Here is an 18,550-nt window from a genome sequence, read left to right on the forward strand (position 1 = left end):
TGGGGTGGCATTGGGCAGGATGGAGGGTCTATTAATGAAAAGCACTCAGTCCCTCGCTCCTGCCACTGCCCAGTGCAAGGGGCCTGCCTCCTGCCTGTCCCTGCAATTCGTCATGGTCCAGCTCCCACTGTAGTATCTACAGAGGTGCCTCAAGATGGTGACAGTTTGTATTTCTCTGCTCTTGACAGCAGGTGGGGGAAAGAGTGATAAACTCAAAAGAATTGCTGTTAAGAAATAACATTAAAATGTTCTCAAACAAGGCCTGTGTATAGTCAGAGGAGGGCTGACTTCCAAGGCACATCAGTGAGGGTAGATATTATTTTTCTTTTAATTTGAGGTTATTTTATCTAACACTTCCTATCCCTGTAGGCCAGTAATGGTTTTACTCACAAAGTGACCCAGTGCATGGAGTCGGGGTCTCGCAGAGGAGGAGCAGAGGCCAGCAAACCTCAGAGGAACTGAAGGCTTTTGTGCACTGGTTAAATATGCCATACTCTATAAATCCTGAAATACAGTGGAATCTGGCAGAAAGTTCTGGTCTCTTCCCCAGCAAATTCTCAGTTATTCCGAGCACCTGGAAAAGGCGGAGACCTCCCTATTTCTCTTTTTCTTGATTTTTTACTCCTGCCCATGTCCAGGCATGTGTGGTGGCCTGTAGAACAGGTCACAGCACACAGCAGGGTCACTGGGAATAAGGGCAGAAAAGGGGCCATACGAATGAGAAGGCATTAGTTCTCATGTCCTCATCATGGGTGTAATTTGGTACCAAACCATCCCATGTTTGAGGGGCCTTGGGGGTCAATTCCCTGTCGAAGCCATTGCTCATACGCATCCCATCCTCTCCCCCAATAACAGCTGTAACAGAATCTCTCCCTTTAGTCATCAGAATGTTGGATGAATTAAGTGAAACCCACATGACTTAAAATCAGGGTGCCACACCTGATTGTGGTTTAAGGGGCATGGATTTGGTCATAGTATCTCCACGCTTTCCATCAGAACCGGGAGGTTTGGTGGGCCATCTTGCAAGCACTGGCCGACCCACCAGGCGCACCCACTTAGGGGCGCAAAACAGACCTGGTCTCCCTGGGTGCTGAGGTCGGGCCGGGCCTGTGCACTTGCTGGGACTCATGCTGAGTTTGCATCTCCCTCCCCAGCCACAGAGTGCTGAGAGCTGCTCTTCACTTGCTTATGTTTGCCTTGCAGACAAGAAATTTAGTCTTTATCATAGGACATAGGAAAAACTAAAAACACAACAGAAAAATAGAGTTATTTGCAAAAATGAATTTGTTCTCAAAACTAAAATCCAGGGTGAGGCGGGTCTGCGGGCTTGGCTCCGGAGCTCTGGCTTCTCCCACTTGACCTCTGTGCCTGTTCCAATTCAATTATTTTCTCCCTCCAAACTTTGGATGAAGCTAGCAACGGATGTACTACCCTTTCTCCATACTAAATGGGACTCCATAGTCCATCTTTCCACTGCTGAGCGGCAGAGGTTGAGACCACTGGTTAAGTTTGTGAGGACGTTAAGTTCAGACAGCAAGTCTGTCTCAGTGTCTGTGGGGTGACCTCAGTGCCAGCGTGGCAGAGATCCCAGGGTGGCCTCTGGGGCACATTCCATGTGGGCACAAGCTCATGGCCAGCACGTCTTCTCAATTCTCTGCTGCCTTCCCCAGTCCTTTGGCTGGACGCTCTGGTTTTTCTCAGAATCTTTAGATCCCTCTCCTTTCGTGTGCTGTATTGAAGCTTCACATAACTGGGTGGGTCTCACGGCACACTGGCAAGAGGAAAAAAAGATAAAAATAAGAGGGATTCCCCCCAAATTGTGGAATACAGAGGCCCATTTCCCCAGGCCCTCTCTAGAGACAGGTTTTGCCCCAGCATTTCAGGAACTTACGCCCCTGCTATGGCTGAAGATTTAGGGTAAGAGCAGGGTCAGAGAGAGGAGGGAAGGGTACCCAGCGGCCCACACTCTGGTTCCTACAGGCCCCCATCCAGCCCTCTCTGTGTCCCTCTGTCCTGCCCATGGAGCCATGCTGAGACTCACCGCCTTCAGGACAGAGCTGAGATCAACGCGGGGAAACCAGTCAGGTCACCACAGTGCTGGGCACTCATCCAGTTCTGACTTCTGTCCCCAGTCTGCCTGCTGCTGCCTCCTTCCAGAATCCACAGATACCAGCTTCTCCATTCTGTCCCAAGCTCATGCTTTTTATTAGTGGTGGGGTAGGGGCGGGGGTGGGGTTGGAGGGCAATTGGCCCTGGACCTGCTCTGTCTTGGTGGCTCCAGAACAATGCATTCTCTTTGTTTTAAAAAGAAGAAAGGAAGGGAAGAAAGTGAGTCTGGACAGCAAATAAACTTTCTACAGAAATAAGTGGACAGTGTTTTCGTCACTCACAGTCCTTTGAAGTGCTAAGTGGGTTGGCATGACGTACTTTTATTTTATTCTTCTCTCTTCATATTCTTCCTGAAGAAGGTGGACCGGTTGTCTTCACAGATGAAGGAACAAGAGGGTGGGTGAGCTGTCCTCAGTTCCAAGGCATATGGTGTTCATGCTGTTCTGCATTTCTGAGCCCCTCTCTTCATGCACTTCAGCTCTAGTCAGGTGGGACCAGTCATGAGTGGCTCTTCCCAGGCCTCCCTGACACTGCCTGTCCACCTGTCCTGCCACCATTGGTCTGTGCTCATTGCCAGCTAAATGTGGAGGGGCAGCAGGCCTCCAAGGCACTTGGTGGAGCCACATGGCAGAGAAGCCCTGGATCCCTGAGTTGCTGTGTGGAGAGAATGAGTTGCCATGGCTCCGTGGCCCGTGCCATGGGACACAGGAGCAAGTAGATTTCACTGGGTTCAGACACCGAAATGTTTGTTATGACAGCTTGATATTACCCTAATGAACAGAGTCTCTGATGAGCAATTAGACTCTCCCTGGCTTGACCACTGAGTAAGTGTCAGACTTTTGAGGAGTCACTTTCTGTCTCTCATGTTCCTATAACCCCTGCTGAATGAAGTGTGTTCATTCCACCCACCAGCGTTACTTTTCCTTTCTCACAGACAAATTGAAAGACAAAGCCGTCTCTGGAAGGAGAGAGTATATGAAGACAAGGTATTATTATTACCACAATTTTGAGCACCATTCTGCTAAGTACACAGAGAAAAGTTGTCAATCCTCCCTTACCTTTTATAGAGCACAGGTATCATTTCTGCACTTGTGATCTGCAGATAATGAAAAAGCACACATTCCACTGATGGTGCCACCTTCCTTCTGATCGTCAAACATCCTGGAGTAGCGTCATTCATGGGCACGGGGCCTTGACTGCTGCCAGGACCAGGCTGAGGCACTGAGATGGTCTTTTAGATGCTCGGTTAAATGAATCCCTAGGGTTTTGTTATTGTTCTTGCAATGGTTTCCCTTTCTGATAGTTCAGTATTGGCGCATAAAAATGCAATTGATTTCTGGGTGTTTGTTTTGTATCCTGCTGTTTTACTGGATTCATATGTCAGTTCTGGTAGTTTCTTGGTGAAATCTTGAGGGTTCTCTATATACGGTATCATGTCACCTGCAAATAATGACAGTTTTACTTCTCTCTTTCCCGTTTGGATGTCTTCTGTTTCTTCTTCTCTGATTGCCGTGGCTAGAACTTCCAGTACTATATTGAATGATTGTGATGAAAGCAGGTATCCCTCTCTTGTCCCCTATCTTAAGGGAAATGCTTATAGTTTTTGCTCATTAAGTATAATGTTGACTGTGGGTTTGTCATGTATGGCTTTTATGTTGAAGTATGTTTCCTCTATTCGCACTTTGCTGAGAGTGGAGCATTTAAGACATTTATATTTAAAGTGATTATCGATATCTATGTGCTTATTACCATTTTACTCTTTTAACTATGTTTCTCTGTTTCTTCTTCTTCTTCTTGAATATCCTTTAACAGTTCTTATGATACTGGTTTGGTGGTAACAAACTCATTTAGCATTCTCTTGTCTGGAAAGTTTTTATTTCTCCTTCAATTTTTATTTAAAATTTTTTTAATTTATTGATTTTAGAGAGACAGGAAAGGAGAGAAAGAGAGAGAAACAGCAATTTGTTGTTCCACTTATTGATGCATTCATTTGGTTGCTTCTGGTATGTGCCCTGAACAGAGATCAAACCTACAATCTTGGCACGTCAGAATGACAGTATAACTAACTGAGCAATCTGGCCAAGGCAAGTCCCCCTAAGTTTTAAATGATAGCCTTGCTGGGTAGAGTAGTCTTGGTTGTAGATCCTTGCTTTTCATCACTTTGAATATTTTGGCCCCGTCCCTTCTTGCCTGAAATGTTTCTGTTGAGAACTCAGCAGACAGACTAATGGGAGCTCCCTTGTAGATAACTGTCTTTCTCTTGCTGCTTTTAAGATTCTCTCTTTGTCTTTAATCTTTGCCACTTTCAATATGATGTGTCTTGGTGTGAACCTCTTTGGATTCATCTTGTTTGAGACTCTCTGCACTTCCTGGCCTTGTGAATCTATTTTTCCTTCTCCACTTTAGGGAATTTTCTTTTATATCCTCACCCGAGGACATGCTTACAGGGAGGACATGGGGAGAGAGAGAAACATGGATCAGATGCCTCCTGTATGGTCCCCAACTGGGGGTCATACCCACAAGCTTTTTGGACAATGCTCCAACTAACTGGTCTACTTAGCCAGGGCCAGGTTAGGAAAGTTTTTAGTCATTATATCTTCCAATAGTTTCTCAATCCTGTGCTCTTTCAATTCCTCTGTTGGTACTGCTATCATGTGGCTGTTGTTATGCTTAATGTTGTCCCAAAGGTCTCTTAAACTATCCTCATTTTTAAAAATTCTTTTTTTTTTTTTGTTTTGTTTTGTTTTGTTTTTGTTCTGTTGGGGTGTTTTCTGCTACCTTGTCTTCCAAATTGCTGATTCAATCTTCTGCTTCATCCAATCAACTATTTATTCTTTCTGCTGTATTAATTTCACTTACTGTACTCTTCACTTCTGACTGGTCTTCTTTATTGCTTCTATGTCCTTTCTCATGCTTACTGTCTCTTTGTTTAAGTTCTCCCTAATTTCATCCATTCTTCCCCTCAGTTCCTTGAGCATTCTTATAACCATTGTTTTGGCCTCGATAACTGGTAGAGTGCTCACCTCCTCTTCATTTAACTTTTTTTCTCCTGGAGCTGTTTTCTGTTATTTCATTTGGGGCATGTTTCTTTGCCTCCTCATTTTGACTGCCTCTTTGTGTTTTTTCCTATGCATTAGGTAGCTCTGCTATGATTCCCAGTCTTGGCAGGGTGGCTTCATGTTGTGAGTGTCCTGTGGGATTCAGTGGCACAGTCTCCTTGATCACCTGAGTTGGGTGTTCCAGGAATGTCCCTTGTGTGGGTTATGCGGGCCCTCTGTTGTAGTTGAATCTTGATTGCTATTGGCCTGTTCATGTGTGAGGTTGGCCCTCAAGCTGGTTGACGGTGCTAGTCCCCATACACATAAATTCACACAAAGCGGAATTTGCCTCAGCAGGATCTGGGGCCTGCCAAGGTATTCCTTTGGATATGCTGCTTGTGAAGCTAATTGGATTCTCCTCTGATATTGTCTGAAGCTGGCCACTGGATGTGTTGTTTCTGGGCCTCATGGGAAGGATTCTGATGCTGAACAATATCAGACACTGCCTGTGACTCATCCTGGACAGCCTATTTGGAGCTACAAAGCAATTCACAGTTTGTGGCTGCCTCTGCTGTGCCTGGGTGAATGTGGAAGGTCCAGGCAGCACACCAAGGCTGGCTTTTGCCAGCACCAGGCTTGGGGGCAAGTAAGACTCAGTTTCAGTGTTGGGTTTTAGGGCACTTAGAAAATGTCCCAGGGTTCATCAAGTCTAGCTGCCACTTGATGGGTGCTCACAAATCTTGGTGGTGGGACAGGACCTGGGGAGTCATTCAGGTGAGGAAGGCACAGTATATGAGGCCCAAACCAACCAAGATCTGGCCATGTGAAGGGAGGGCTCTGCACAGGTTAGATGTGTAAGGGGAAAATGACCCCTGTCCTAGTGCCACACAGCTCAGTCTTTCCAAGATTCTGCTCAGAGGCCGAGCTCAGCAGGGTGAAGGCAGCCAGGAGTTGGAAGAGTGGGGCTAGTGCATCTCCTGTGAGGGGGAGGTGCTGATTAGACCAGGGGAAGGTGCAGGGAGTTGCCACCACCTGAGGGTCACACAACTCAGTCTGTCCCCTTTTCGCATCACCCTCTCTTCCTACCAGTCTCAATGTGGCAGCTCTTTAAATCCTTGGTTGTAAGACTTCTCTTCAGCTAGTCTTCAGTTGTTCATTCAGGTCGCTTGCTTTATATTTTAATTGTAGTTCCAGTTTGGTCCTGGGAGGAGGTGAGTGTAACATCCACTTGCTCCGCTGTCATATTGGATCTCTCACAATGTCCCTCCTTTAAGGAGGAATCACATTCCACCTTATGGATCAGCCACATTGGGTTCACCCATTCACCCATCAGTGGAACACTTGAGTTGCTTCCACGTTTTCACTATTAAGAGTAATGCTGCTGTGAACATGGGTGTTCACATATCTGTTCAACACCCTCCTTCAGTTCTTTGAACAAACACTCAGAAGTGGGATTCTGGAGCACTTGGTAATGCTGTATTTCCTTTTTGTTTGTTTGTTTTTTCCCTCCTGAGGAACTTCCACACTGTCTCACAGCAGCTGCAGCAGCAGTGTACAAGGAACCCAGACCTGGCTTTCTTTGTAAAATGGAACCAGAAAGTCAAAACAGGCCATATCCTAGGACTTAAGGTGTTCAGGATCCATAGTCTGAGATCAGCTGTGTGAGCTGAAGTGCCCCTCAGAGGGTCCGTGGGTTCTCAGAGGCCAGGGAGCTGCTTCTGCTGTGGGCTATTCATGGATCCCCTGGGATGAAGTGATGGAATGAGGGCAGGGTGGGGTCATGCAACTGTGATCCCCTCCCTGTATCGTGGAAAGGTTAGTCCCCTCATTCATGTCCAGTCCTAGCAGATGCCTCCCTCCCCTTCCTGCCTGAAAGAACTGCATTTATGTTCAGACATCCAACCAGATGCATGTTCACTGGCTGCTTGGGCAGCACCATCTTGGCCTTCTGCCCCCAGGGCTGGGTGAGCTAGGCTGGTTGGGGTGCAGGGGAGGATGAAGGGTGGGGGTATAGAAGGTTTCTTGGGTGGGTTGATAATGCTACAAGAGCCATTAAGAATTTTTTTTAATGTGTGTGTGTGTGTGTGCGTGTGTGTGTTCTCACACACTAGAACTAAGCAGCCATAGTGAATGCTTAGCACACTCTCAAGGAAGCAAAGTTCTGCCTTGAACCACTGTTAGATGCCACCAGAGCAGTGACAGAGGCACCTGGAGGAAGAGACAGGTCACTCCTCTCCTGGCAGAGTAAGTCCATCCCAACACTTTGTGTCTGTACAGCTGACTGCTACTGGAGCCAGGAGGCTTTTAGACAGAGAATGACATGATCTGATTTATATTTTTTAAAGATCAGTCTGAGTTATATTTTTTATTTATGTATTTTAAATTTTATTTATTTCATTTATTTTTATATTTTTAATAATTTTTGTAAATTTTAAAATTAGAGTTGACATTCAATATTAGTTTCAGGTGTACAGGATAGAGGTTAGATATTTATATAACTTACAAAGTAATCCCCCCCAAAAGTCTAGGATGGGCTCTCTTTTGAAAGGGTATTTATCCCATTCATGAGAGCTCTACCTTTTATCTATTTTTAATGGAATAAATCGGTGTCACACTGCTTAATAAAATTATATAGGTTTCAGAAATACAATTCTGTAATGCATCATCTGTAGAGTGTGTGTTCACCACCCCACGCCTCTTCCATCATCATTTATTCACCCTATTATGTCTTCTACTTCCCCCACCTCACTTCCCCTCTGAAGATCACTCTGTGATTTGACACTTGAAATGATATTTGAGATGTTTCTTGAGAGGAGGTGGGATTTAGACCTGTGATTTTCAACCAGTGTGCCATGCCTCACAGGTGTGCTGCAAGGATTTTTAACACATGTGATATCTCTCTATTTAGTCAGGAGTGCTGGTTTCTCTTCAAGGCTTTTCTCGTGTTTTCTTTTCCTTTTTTTCTTTCTTTCTCACTTATCCTCTCTCTCTCTTCTTTTTCTGTTTCCTTAGATGTTTCTTATTAATTGACTGTTACATTCCCCCTTCTGAAATGGCCAACAGACCAAAGAAAGGCATTTCTTTAGGCTCCTGCTTGATGCCTTGTAGTCACTTTTAAAATTTGGCAATCTAAGGGGAAAGCATCAGTCCCCTGACTAAATAGTCAGGTTTTTCATGTGTTTATAAATTATTTTAAAAAGCTCTTCTTTACTTATTTTTAGAGATAAAGGAAGGGAGGGAGAAAAAGAAGGAGAGAATCATTAATGTATAATTGCCTCTAGGATACCCCCAACTGGGGAGCTGGTGCACAACCCAGCCAAGTCCCCTGACTAGGATAATTCATGTTTTAAAAATCCACGTGGCACACCAGGTGAAAATCGCCCATTTAGTCCGATGAAGAGGGTAAGGTGTGCTTCAGGCACAGAGAGTGGGATGCAGTAGGGCAGTAGGGGCGAAGACAGCAGACCAGAGCAGCCACCCCTCAGAGGCCTGGGAGTGAGTGGACAGGGCAGGGGACCAGAAGACCCTCTATGAAGAAGGGACAGGGCAGGGGGACAGGGGAAGGTGGGAGGGGCAGAACAGTGGGAACAGGGACACTGGAGACCCTGGAAAGAAGCAGAGAAAAGGGAACAGGGGGCCCTCCATAGAGGTGGTTAAATTACCCCTCTCACCTGCCCGTCCATGGAGTGTCCCCTACACCCCTGTCCAGGCACTCAATGGAGGGTCCCCATCGCCGCTGACCTAACCCCTCCATGGAGGGACCCCATCCCCTTCTGCCCTGCCCCATCCCATGTAGGGTCCCCATCACCCCTGCCCTACACTCTTCATAAAGGGTCCACATTCCCCCTGTGCAGCCCCCTCCATGGAGGGTCTGCTACCTCACTTCCTGTTCCCGGGTCAGCCAGGGCAGTCAAGGTAACTGGTTGAGACTGGATGAAGGGACCATGGGCCAAGGATTTTTGGGGTCTCCTGGAAGCCAGCAGTGGCTTTGGCAGGGACTTGATAGGGAACTGTCTCACAAGGAGCAGATTCTGCCAGCACCCCATGAGCAGGGGACGGGGCCTCTGGAGACTCCGGGGTGGAGCGCAGTCCGATGAACCCGCCTCAGTTCTCCGACCCACAGCACCTGTGATGGAGCACATACTCTGAGGTCATGTGTTAGGGCCACAGTAGAAAACCAGTATCGTCCCTATCATTCCCTAGTCACATCGCCTAAGTCTGTCTTCTTCAGGGCTCTTAGTATTTTCCAAAATACAGTGCTGTTTTTGTTCACCTATCTGTCTCCCAGCCCCTCTGAGCACCTGAAATGGGGGCTTTGCAGGTCCCACCCCTGAGACCCAGGCACAGCCAGGGCCACAGAGGAGTGGACAGCACACATTCCTGATTTCATAAAATTTTATTTTTGTAATAACACTGATTCCTTAACATCTGACTCCTCGAATGTCTTTAGGACATCTCAAATGAATAAATTCACAAGTGAAAGAAATCTTTTTACTTTCTGGTCAAGCCTGTGTGTCAATTTTTGGTTCAGAGATGCACTTGCCGCTCTGTGAGGTACCTCATGGAGGGAGAGGGTCCTTACCACAGACAGGCTCACACTGGGACGTGCCTCCTGTTCCCCGTCCCCACACACCAGCCCTTTGGCCTCTGGTGGCCAGTTGACCCTGCTGTTGCTTCCAGTGGGGCTGGGGGACTCCAAAGCAGTGGCTGTGACAGCCTGGTGACCTTAGCTCCTTAAGTTTGAGTTTTTGCTTGTTTCTTACTTGGGGACCAGGAATAGTGGCTGTTGGTAGTGGGAGCAGCTTCAATGCTGTGTGATGCTGACCTGCAGGGGGGCAGGTGGAGTGAGGGGGCCCTCTTGAATTCCTCCACTAGCTGTCCCACTGCCCAGTCACCCCCTCAACAGCAGCTCCCCTCCTGTTCTGTTCGAGGTTCCCAGGGACAGTTTCAGGGACAGAGTGCTGTCAGGTCATGACCTATTACTACCATCTTACCAGTGGGTAGGCTGAAGTCCACAAGGACGAAGTGCCCAGGTCACAAGAGTCATAAGGCCTCAGGCGGTCTGGCCCCAAAGCCAAACCTTAACCTGAGGTGAGGCCAGGTAAGGACCCTGAGCAGTGCGATCCTGTCTGCCCCCTCCCCCACAGCCCTGAGTCTTCTCTGCAGTCACAGCTGCAAACCTCCCAAGTCCCCTCTGCTCTGGGACTGTGTCCATAGACAGGCCAGTGTGGGAGAACACCCTTGGGCCCCTCAGCCCACTTGATTTGGGGCTGCCCTGCTTTAAACTAGCCCTACTATGTGACACCTGATGTCCCCCAGTCAAGCCCCTACCCCATTAGGTGGTCGTGGTCAGTTCCCTCCTCCATCGTCCCCTAAACCAAGCATTCTCAAAAACAGGGTCATGTCCTTTTCTGATCTCCAGCTCAGCCCCTGGTGCACAGCAGGTGCCTCACTGACTTAACACCCACAGGCTCCATTAGAAGTGTGGAGGGTGGGGGTGGCTGACCGGTGTGGCTCAGTTGGTCGGGTGTCGCCCTGCAAAGTGAGATGTCACCCATTTGATTCCCAGTCAGGGCACACGCCTGGGTTGCAGGCCAGGTCCCCGGTTTGGGGTGTACAAGAGCCAACCATTGATGTATCTATCACCCATCAATGTTTCTCCTTTCTTTCTCCCTCCCTTCCCCTCTCTATAAATAAATAAATAAATAAATAAATAAATAAATAAATAAATAAATAAATAAATAAATAAATATTTTTAAAAAGGGCTACGGTAGTGGGGGGCGGTGCAAGAGGGACGCGTCTCCGTATTCTGCCGCCAGAGGGCAGCCGCGCACAGCTGCTGGAGCTCTGACCCAGCCCCAGGGAGAAGGTGGGTGGGTCCCTGGGGGGCTTAGGCATCTCCCTACTCCTACAGATTCCAGCCCGAGCTCCAGGGTCCTCCTTTTCTCCTTCTTCCAGTTTCCTTACATCTCTCCTCCCTGTCCTCTCTCCCTTTCCAGGGTCCTGGGTCAACCTTGACTTTGTGGGACACTGGGCCAGGCACCTTTTCTCTCTAAGCCTTAGTTTCCTCATCTGTACAATGGGAAAAGAATAATACCCCGCTCTTGTGCACTTCCCCTAGCTGAGGATCTGGGGCCCTTGATGTAGGGCTATGCTTTCCTTAACAGTACCCTTCCCTGTTCTCAGCGAGGAGACCAGGCTGTGGCAGAGGCAGAATCAGGTGCCTGATCCTCAGGCATCCTTCTCCATCCCTGGTGGACGGTGTCTCAAGGCCATTCAGGTCCAGCCGCTCCTGCAGCCACTTGTGCTAGAATGTTCACAGGATGTCAGCTGGGTCCACCTCCATTCACTAATAGATGAGCAGGCAGGAAGGAAAGCACCTGAAAGTGAACCTGTGACGGCTTCTCCCCCAAGACCCAAGTCCAACTAGGGCCACAGAAGAGGAGATGGCACACATGTTTTGAATGAGTTCTGGAGTGAAGGGCTATTTTCTGATTTTATAATATTTTATTTTTGCAATGAAATGAATTAATTAACATAGAAATATATATGATTTCTTAAACCTCTTTAGGACATCCTAAATAAATAAGTTGACAAATAGAAAACTAAGGCCCTGTTTATGGGTGGTATATAAGGAATTGTGACTCTTCCAAGGTCGCATAACTTAGTAGGGGAGCCAGAACATCTGACTTTTAATATCTGAATCTGTGACTTAGATGAAGGAAATCTGTTATCATTATCTGTACTTCTACTCTACACACATCGGAGAAGGAAAACTCTGACTCCAAAAAACCTCCACTGCCTTGCGGCATACCTCTTCAGGGGAAAGGCTAAGGGAGTAAACCCCGACAGAAAATCCGGAGCCAGAGTCCCTAAGGCGGTTTGACGTTGTAGTCAACACCGGCAACTCCTGCGGCGCACCTGAAGCCAAGCTGTATTGACTCCGTCTTTCCCTTGGACCCTTCAGCTGCGAAGAGAAGGGGGGTCTGCTGCATGGGCAACAGCAGACCCTCCATATCACCCTGCCCAGGCTCTGTAGCTTCAGCTTCACTGGAGAGGACACTCCAGCGTCATCGCAAGATGTCGATTCAACACGGGAGGAGACAGATACCGTGTCACTCCCGAGTCGGACTGCACAACCATTCTCGGCGGTGCAGATAGACTCTTAAGAAGCTACACCATCGTCTCTCGAGACGGACGGCTGCCACCGGGACTCTACACACATAATGTGACTTCAATTATGTGAAAATACTTGACCCAGCAGTAGCAGATTTTAGAATTTGAGAATGATTGCTTTTATCATACTTCTGAGGTTCTATTTTCTTACTATGGCTTCTAACATCTATTTTTGAAGAGCCACATGGCTTGCAGGTACACAGTCTTAGCTACAACAACACCCTTGTTCCCTTTGTCCCTTGCCCAGGAGAAGTCTTACATGACTTCAGAAATGCCTTCAAATTTCAGGACAGGTGGTAGCTCTTTTCCCCATGAGCTGCTTAGAGGTGAGAACTTAAGGGCGGAGGTTTTACATCTGAAATTAGGAACCTGTGGTGGTTGTCCCTCTTGAAAGTCTGTAGAGGCATCCTTTCAAAGCATTTGTCCTTTAACTGGTCTGTGCCACTCTGATGTTTTCAGCTTCCCTGGGACAAATGCAACCCAGGGCTGGATGTGAAGACCTCCTACTGCCTTTAACTAATCAGAGACAAATACATCTTTGTTTTGCTTATTTTTTTTCAGAGATTATAAAAGAGAGGAAATAGTGATGAACAAAACTTACTCAGTTTGCTAGATTAAAACAGAAACAAACTCATAGACACAGAGAACAGACTGATGGTTGCCAGATGGGAGGGGGTTTGAGTGGATGGGTGAAAAAGGTGAAAAAATTAAGAAGTACAAATTGGTAGTTACAGTATAGTCATGAGGATGTAAAGCCCAGCATAGGGAAATAGTTAGTAATATAACAATGTGTGGTGTCGGAAGGGTACTAGACTTGTGGGGGGGATCACTTCAGAAGTTGCTGTACTGTACACCTGAAACTAATATAATATTGTATCTCAACTGTAAGTAAAAATAAATTTAAAAACAGCAGCAAAGCCATTGCTTTCCAATAAGACAAATAATAAATTTACAAACTGAAGGAGAAATAAAGTTTCTTCTAAAGGCTAAGAGAGTAGTTGTATCAGGATCCAAATGAGACTATAACCCTGGTTCTCATGATTGGAAATACAGGAATGATAAAACCGCACCTGCATCCTGCCGAGAGGCTATACGTGGGCGTGCTTCCATCTTTAATCTTGGACTTGGAGACTTTGTGGTACCTGAAAGGTGGGGGAGGGGTTTCCTACATGTTACTTTGTGGGGTGCCTCAAATATGGGTGTCTTCCCACCCTCCTGCCACAGGGTTTTGATTTGCATGGTGAGTTTTCCCTATAGATGAATGTTTCTGGTCGTTATCTCTGGACTGAACTTGATTTGCTGAGGTAGCCCCAGACATTCCAGGACTTTGAGAGTCTTAAAAACAGGCCCCCTCTTCCTTGAGAGGGATGAGGAGCAGGAAGATGCAGAGGGGCTGAGGGATCAGGGCACTGCCCAGGCTGGGGTCGCAGGATGGTCAGTGTCTAGAGGGCCAGTGGGCAACCAGGGCCAGCAAGGGACCCTGTGGAGCACAGGGCCAGAGGGACAACGAGGGGGAACAGCGATGGAGCATTGCACTTTGCTTTCTCAGCGCCATGTGTCTGATGGAGCTTTTAAGGTTACTCAGTGCTTTTCCAAAAGACTGTTTTTGAACGCGTTGACTTGGCAAAAATGAACAGAATTTGGCTAACTAAGCAAAGTAAAGCTGTCATCCAGAATGGTAGAAGGGTGACTTTTTCCATCCTTTGAATGGCGGGCTCACCAAGTAGCCTTAGTGTTCCTTTCAGGGCTTCTCCGTGGCAGCTGCTCCCCATCTGGCTCAGCAGGACGTGCCTGTGGGCACTGCGCACGCCTCTGCACCCAGAGGCGCTGAGCGCCCTCCTCCTCGCTCTGTTGTTGCCTGGCACGATCAAAGTTCCTGAGCAGTTTATTTGAATAACATTTGAGTAATTAAGCTCCCAATGGCTTCAGTGTGTTTGCTATTTCAAACATTATATACATTATTTTACAAATAAAACGGAAAAATATGTTTTCCTAGTGGTTGTTCCATTAAGCAATATCTATTTCCTGCATAAAGAAACCAAATTAAAGAACACAGCCTTCAATAAGGGACAATGGTGTGTCTGAAAATGATTAACCTTATTTGAAAGCCAAAAACAAAAACAAAAAAACCCCAAAGAACAAAATTACAGAACTTGTATTTTCTAAATTAAGTTGGTTGTAAGCCATCTAACAGTGTAACATTTCTCACATGGTGAAGAGAAGTAATGGCAGCTGTATAACACCAGGGATTTCGAGATCATTTTGTGATAGCCCCCCTGAAGGTCTGCTACTGTCCCTGCACCTCGGCCTTTCGAGACCAGCAGAGCTCAGGAGTCCAGAAACCAAGTGCTAACTGGGCTGGGAGGTGGGTAGCAAACCACACCAGAGGTTTCTTTACCATGATGCATGAACTCTAGCTGGAGAGGGGGGCGGCAGGAAGGAAGGAGGCTGGGCAAGGGGAGTGGAGAGTGAATAGAGGCAACCAGCTGGCCAGGACACCTGTGTCCCATTGAAGCATTGACCCCGTGGCCCTGACCCCTGCTCCAGGACAATAAGACTGTGGCCAAGGCAAGTGACCTTGCATTCCTGCAATGCACTTGCTCACACATAACTCACCCAGAGCTGCAGCAGGGAGGGCAACCAAGATAGCAGTTCCCACCCTTCCAGAGGATGCTTGTGTCCAGCAGGTAATGGTATCGGGGCTCTGAGACGCTGGGCCACTGTGTTTCCGGGCTCCACACACGCCCCCTCTGGGAGGAGAGGCCCCGGACTCCAGAATGGGCTCCCCTCCGTGCAGGGCAGGCAGCAGTGCGGCCACACACAGGCCCACCCCCTTCCTCCCTGGAAAGCTTTAAAAAGGAAACAACTGTGTTAGGAGAGGAACATTATTTGCCTCTTGTTAGAGCAGAATTTTATTTAGGATCAAGCTTCGGTAGTGAGGGAAGAAGGGGAAGGGGTAACCCAGGTGCACTTGTGGGGTTTGGTTTAGAAGGGAGGTACAGAGGTCTTAGAGCATGAGGAGGCTGCAGACCCACAAACCCAGCCTCTCTCAAGGAGAAACCCTGCTCTCTCCTCCCCAAGTCTGTCCTCTGGAAGGGCCCCAGAAACAGCAGAAAGGCAGTCATTCTCGGTGCTTAGTGGTTGGGTTGGCTTTATCCTTAGATACCTACCTGTCCTTTCCAGGGACAATTAAAGCCAATCATTATTTCCCTCATTTGGTGGCTCTTCACTGAGCACCTGCTGTGTGCTGGTGTGTGCACAGCAGGAAGACAAACAGACTTGCTTCACATCCCTCCTGAACTTAGAGCTAGTGGGAGAAATTAACAACCACACAGACAGCTCTATAATCACACATGGGATAAGGGAATGTTCCTGAGGGCGTATGTATGGTGGTAGCCCTGATGAAGGCTGGGGAGGGATTCCTGCCTGCAGAAGTGAAAGCATCTGTAAAAGCAGGAGAGAGGGTCAGGGGCAGGAGTCTGAGCCCTCTACTTTTAGAAGGCAGCCAGCTAGTCATAGTTACACCATGGTAAGGATGCTTTAGGTGCCTAAAGCCAAGTTCAAATAGTGGATCGTGGAAACGGGTCATTGATTCCTGGCAGAAATTAAGAAGGTGAATCTGCCCCGCCCCCTCCCTGAGGCTGGTGTGGAGGGTGTGTTGTTCTCTTGGAGAGGCAGCTTCAGGTCCAGCAACTGTTGCTATGAGATGCCCAGGGTTCCTTCCTAAAGCAGAAATAACAATAGCTACCATCGTCAGCAAATGTTTGTGAATCTTTTGTTAAAAGAAGAGCAGAAGATCATATTTCAAATTTTTTGAGGACCTCCATACTGTTTTATATAGTGGCTGCATGAATTTACACTGCACTGCCCCCCCCCCCCCCCGAGTGTGCCAAGGGTTCCCTTTCCTCCACATCCTCCACAAACATTTCTTTTTTGGATAACAGCCACCCTGACAGGTGTAAGGTGATATCTTCTTCTGGTTTTTATTCCATCATTAAAGATGCTGAGTACCTGAGAGCCGGTCATTTGAATTTCTTCTTTTGATAAGTGTCTATTTTTTAATGTCAGATCTATTTCAATAAAGCTCTTAAAAAATGAGAGAAAGGGAGAGAGAGAGAGAGAGAGAGAGAGAGAGAGAGAGAGAGAGAGAGAGAGAGAGAAGAGAGAGAGAGCTTCTTGTGAAAGCCAAGGGAGAAATTCCAAGTAGGCTTCTTTAGGGTTATGGCATCCCTGCAGCTTGTCTACTCAGGTGTCGGCTTGGTCTGTGCCCCACAGACACACGTGTCCCTGCCCCCACCCCTGCCACTCACACTACTACAGAGGACAGGAGGAGAGGACAGTCCAGGGAAGAATGTACAGGCTACCTCAACTAACTTATATGCTTTGGATTCAAGTGTTCTTTTATTCAACTTTCTGGACAGCTGAATAATAAGTTAAACATGACTTTTATGGTTGAAAATACCTTAGTCCTTTATCTTACATGAATCTAGTACACCAAAAGTTATTATTAAATTGTTTGTGGACAAATGAGGAAATTGAACACTCAAGTCCTTTCTTCTGTATTTCAGTTCTCATTGTATTATGAATTGTACCTATTGGCTGAGTGCATGGGAAAAAAATAAATAAAAGCATATTTGGATATAGAACATTATAATTCTCAAGGTGTTCACACTACAATACTGTATTTGACCCATGCAGTTGTCCAGAGAATTAGGCAGAAAGTATTTCAGTTTTACAGATGAGGAAAGTTATGACCTAGACGTTTAAGTAACTTGACCAACGGTCATATAATTAATTTGTTATGTTTCATCATATTCCTCTATACTATCTTCAGGACTCTGGAAGATTATATATACATAACTAAATTCATATTCATCTCTTCCTAAAATTATGGTACAGAAAATAAAGCTGTCAGTAAAAGAACTCTAAATTTATTGTTTGTCTAAATAGTTAAACTTTACTATATTAGTTCTCATAAAAATTTGCAAATAGCCCAGGAAATTTCCCCTAGAGATCCAAATTAAACACATATGGATCATATGATGTCTGTCCAGGGGCAGATTAAGGTGAGTTGAGGCCCCGGGCGCAGAAGAAAATATTGGGCCCCTTAAAAAAAAGACAGAGACAGGGAAAATAAAAATACATGTTAATCATATTTTTAAATAAATAAAAAATATTATGTACTATTAGTACTTTATTTCCAGTAAAATTTGAATATATGTATAATGTAATTAATAATAGCATAATAATAATCACAAAGTTTTGATGTCGTTTCATTTTTCTAGCTACCAAAGAAAAGAAAAATATAAAATTTAATAGTCTGAATGATTAGAATACTAGAGAAGAGATTTTTTGTTATAGTGCAATAAATTAATGATTAATTAAAATTCAAAAATTATTCATAAACTACGAAAATCCAGGTACTGTTGCAACAACATTTCATCTTAATGTAATTTCAACAATAGGAATTAATTTTATTTTAATAAAATTTCAACTTACCTGCATATTTATTTATACACACAGAAAACTATTTTTTAAACCGTAAATGAAATAAGTATATATCCACAAACTAATTTACAGCCCTACATATTTGTATACATCATAAGTCTGCACTACAGGAGAACCTTTGTAGGTACAAAGTAGCAAATATGATTCTATTGCTCCGATGAGCAGTAGCAGAGCTGTGCAGGGCCTATGCAGTGTAGTGGGTGTATAATATGCAACGTAGTAATGAAATAATGAAAATAAGTGAATATAAACATACCATCAGGTTTTACCGCCGACTGTAAACTTGTACATAATTAAAATTGCACATATGAAACCAAACCTGGTATCATTAGAAAGAAGTGTAAAGTTGGGGTTTTGTGGGGCCTTCAGAAGTCAGGGCCCAGGGCGCGTGCCCGGTGCACCCGCCATTATATCTGCCTCTGTGTCTGTCCAGATAAAGTCCAGCCATTGTTAATATAACAAGAACGGTTTGTGTGACATCGATGTTATCTGCATCAAATTTTGTGTTAAGTTTGAACATTCCATAAATATATGATGTCTATCTAGAAGGTATCCAGCCACGTAATGTGGAAAATAGAGACATGTATTGAAGAAGATACAAGAAATATTGTACATAGGACAATGATGCCTCAGCCCCCTTCAAAGTAGGCACCTGGGGACCTCACACAGTTCTCCCAATTGCCATCAGCTGCCCCGTGGTATTTTCCTAAATCTCATCA

Source organism: Furipterus horrens, unplaced genomic scaffold (genome assembly GCF_987537825.1).
Source record: "Furipterus horrens unplaced genomic scaffold, mFurHor1.1.pri manual_scaffold_6, whole genome shotgun sequence".
Lineage (NCBI taxonomy): Eukaryota > Metazoa > Chordata > Mammalia > Chiroptera > Furipteridae > Furipterus > Furipterus horrens.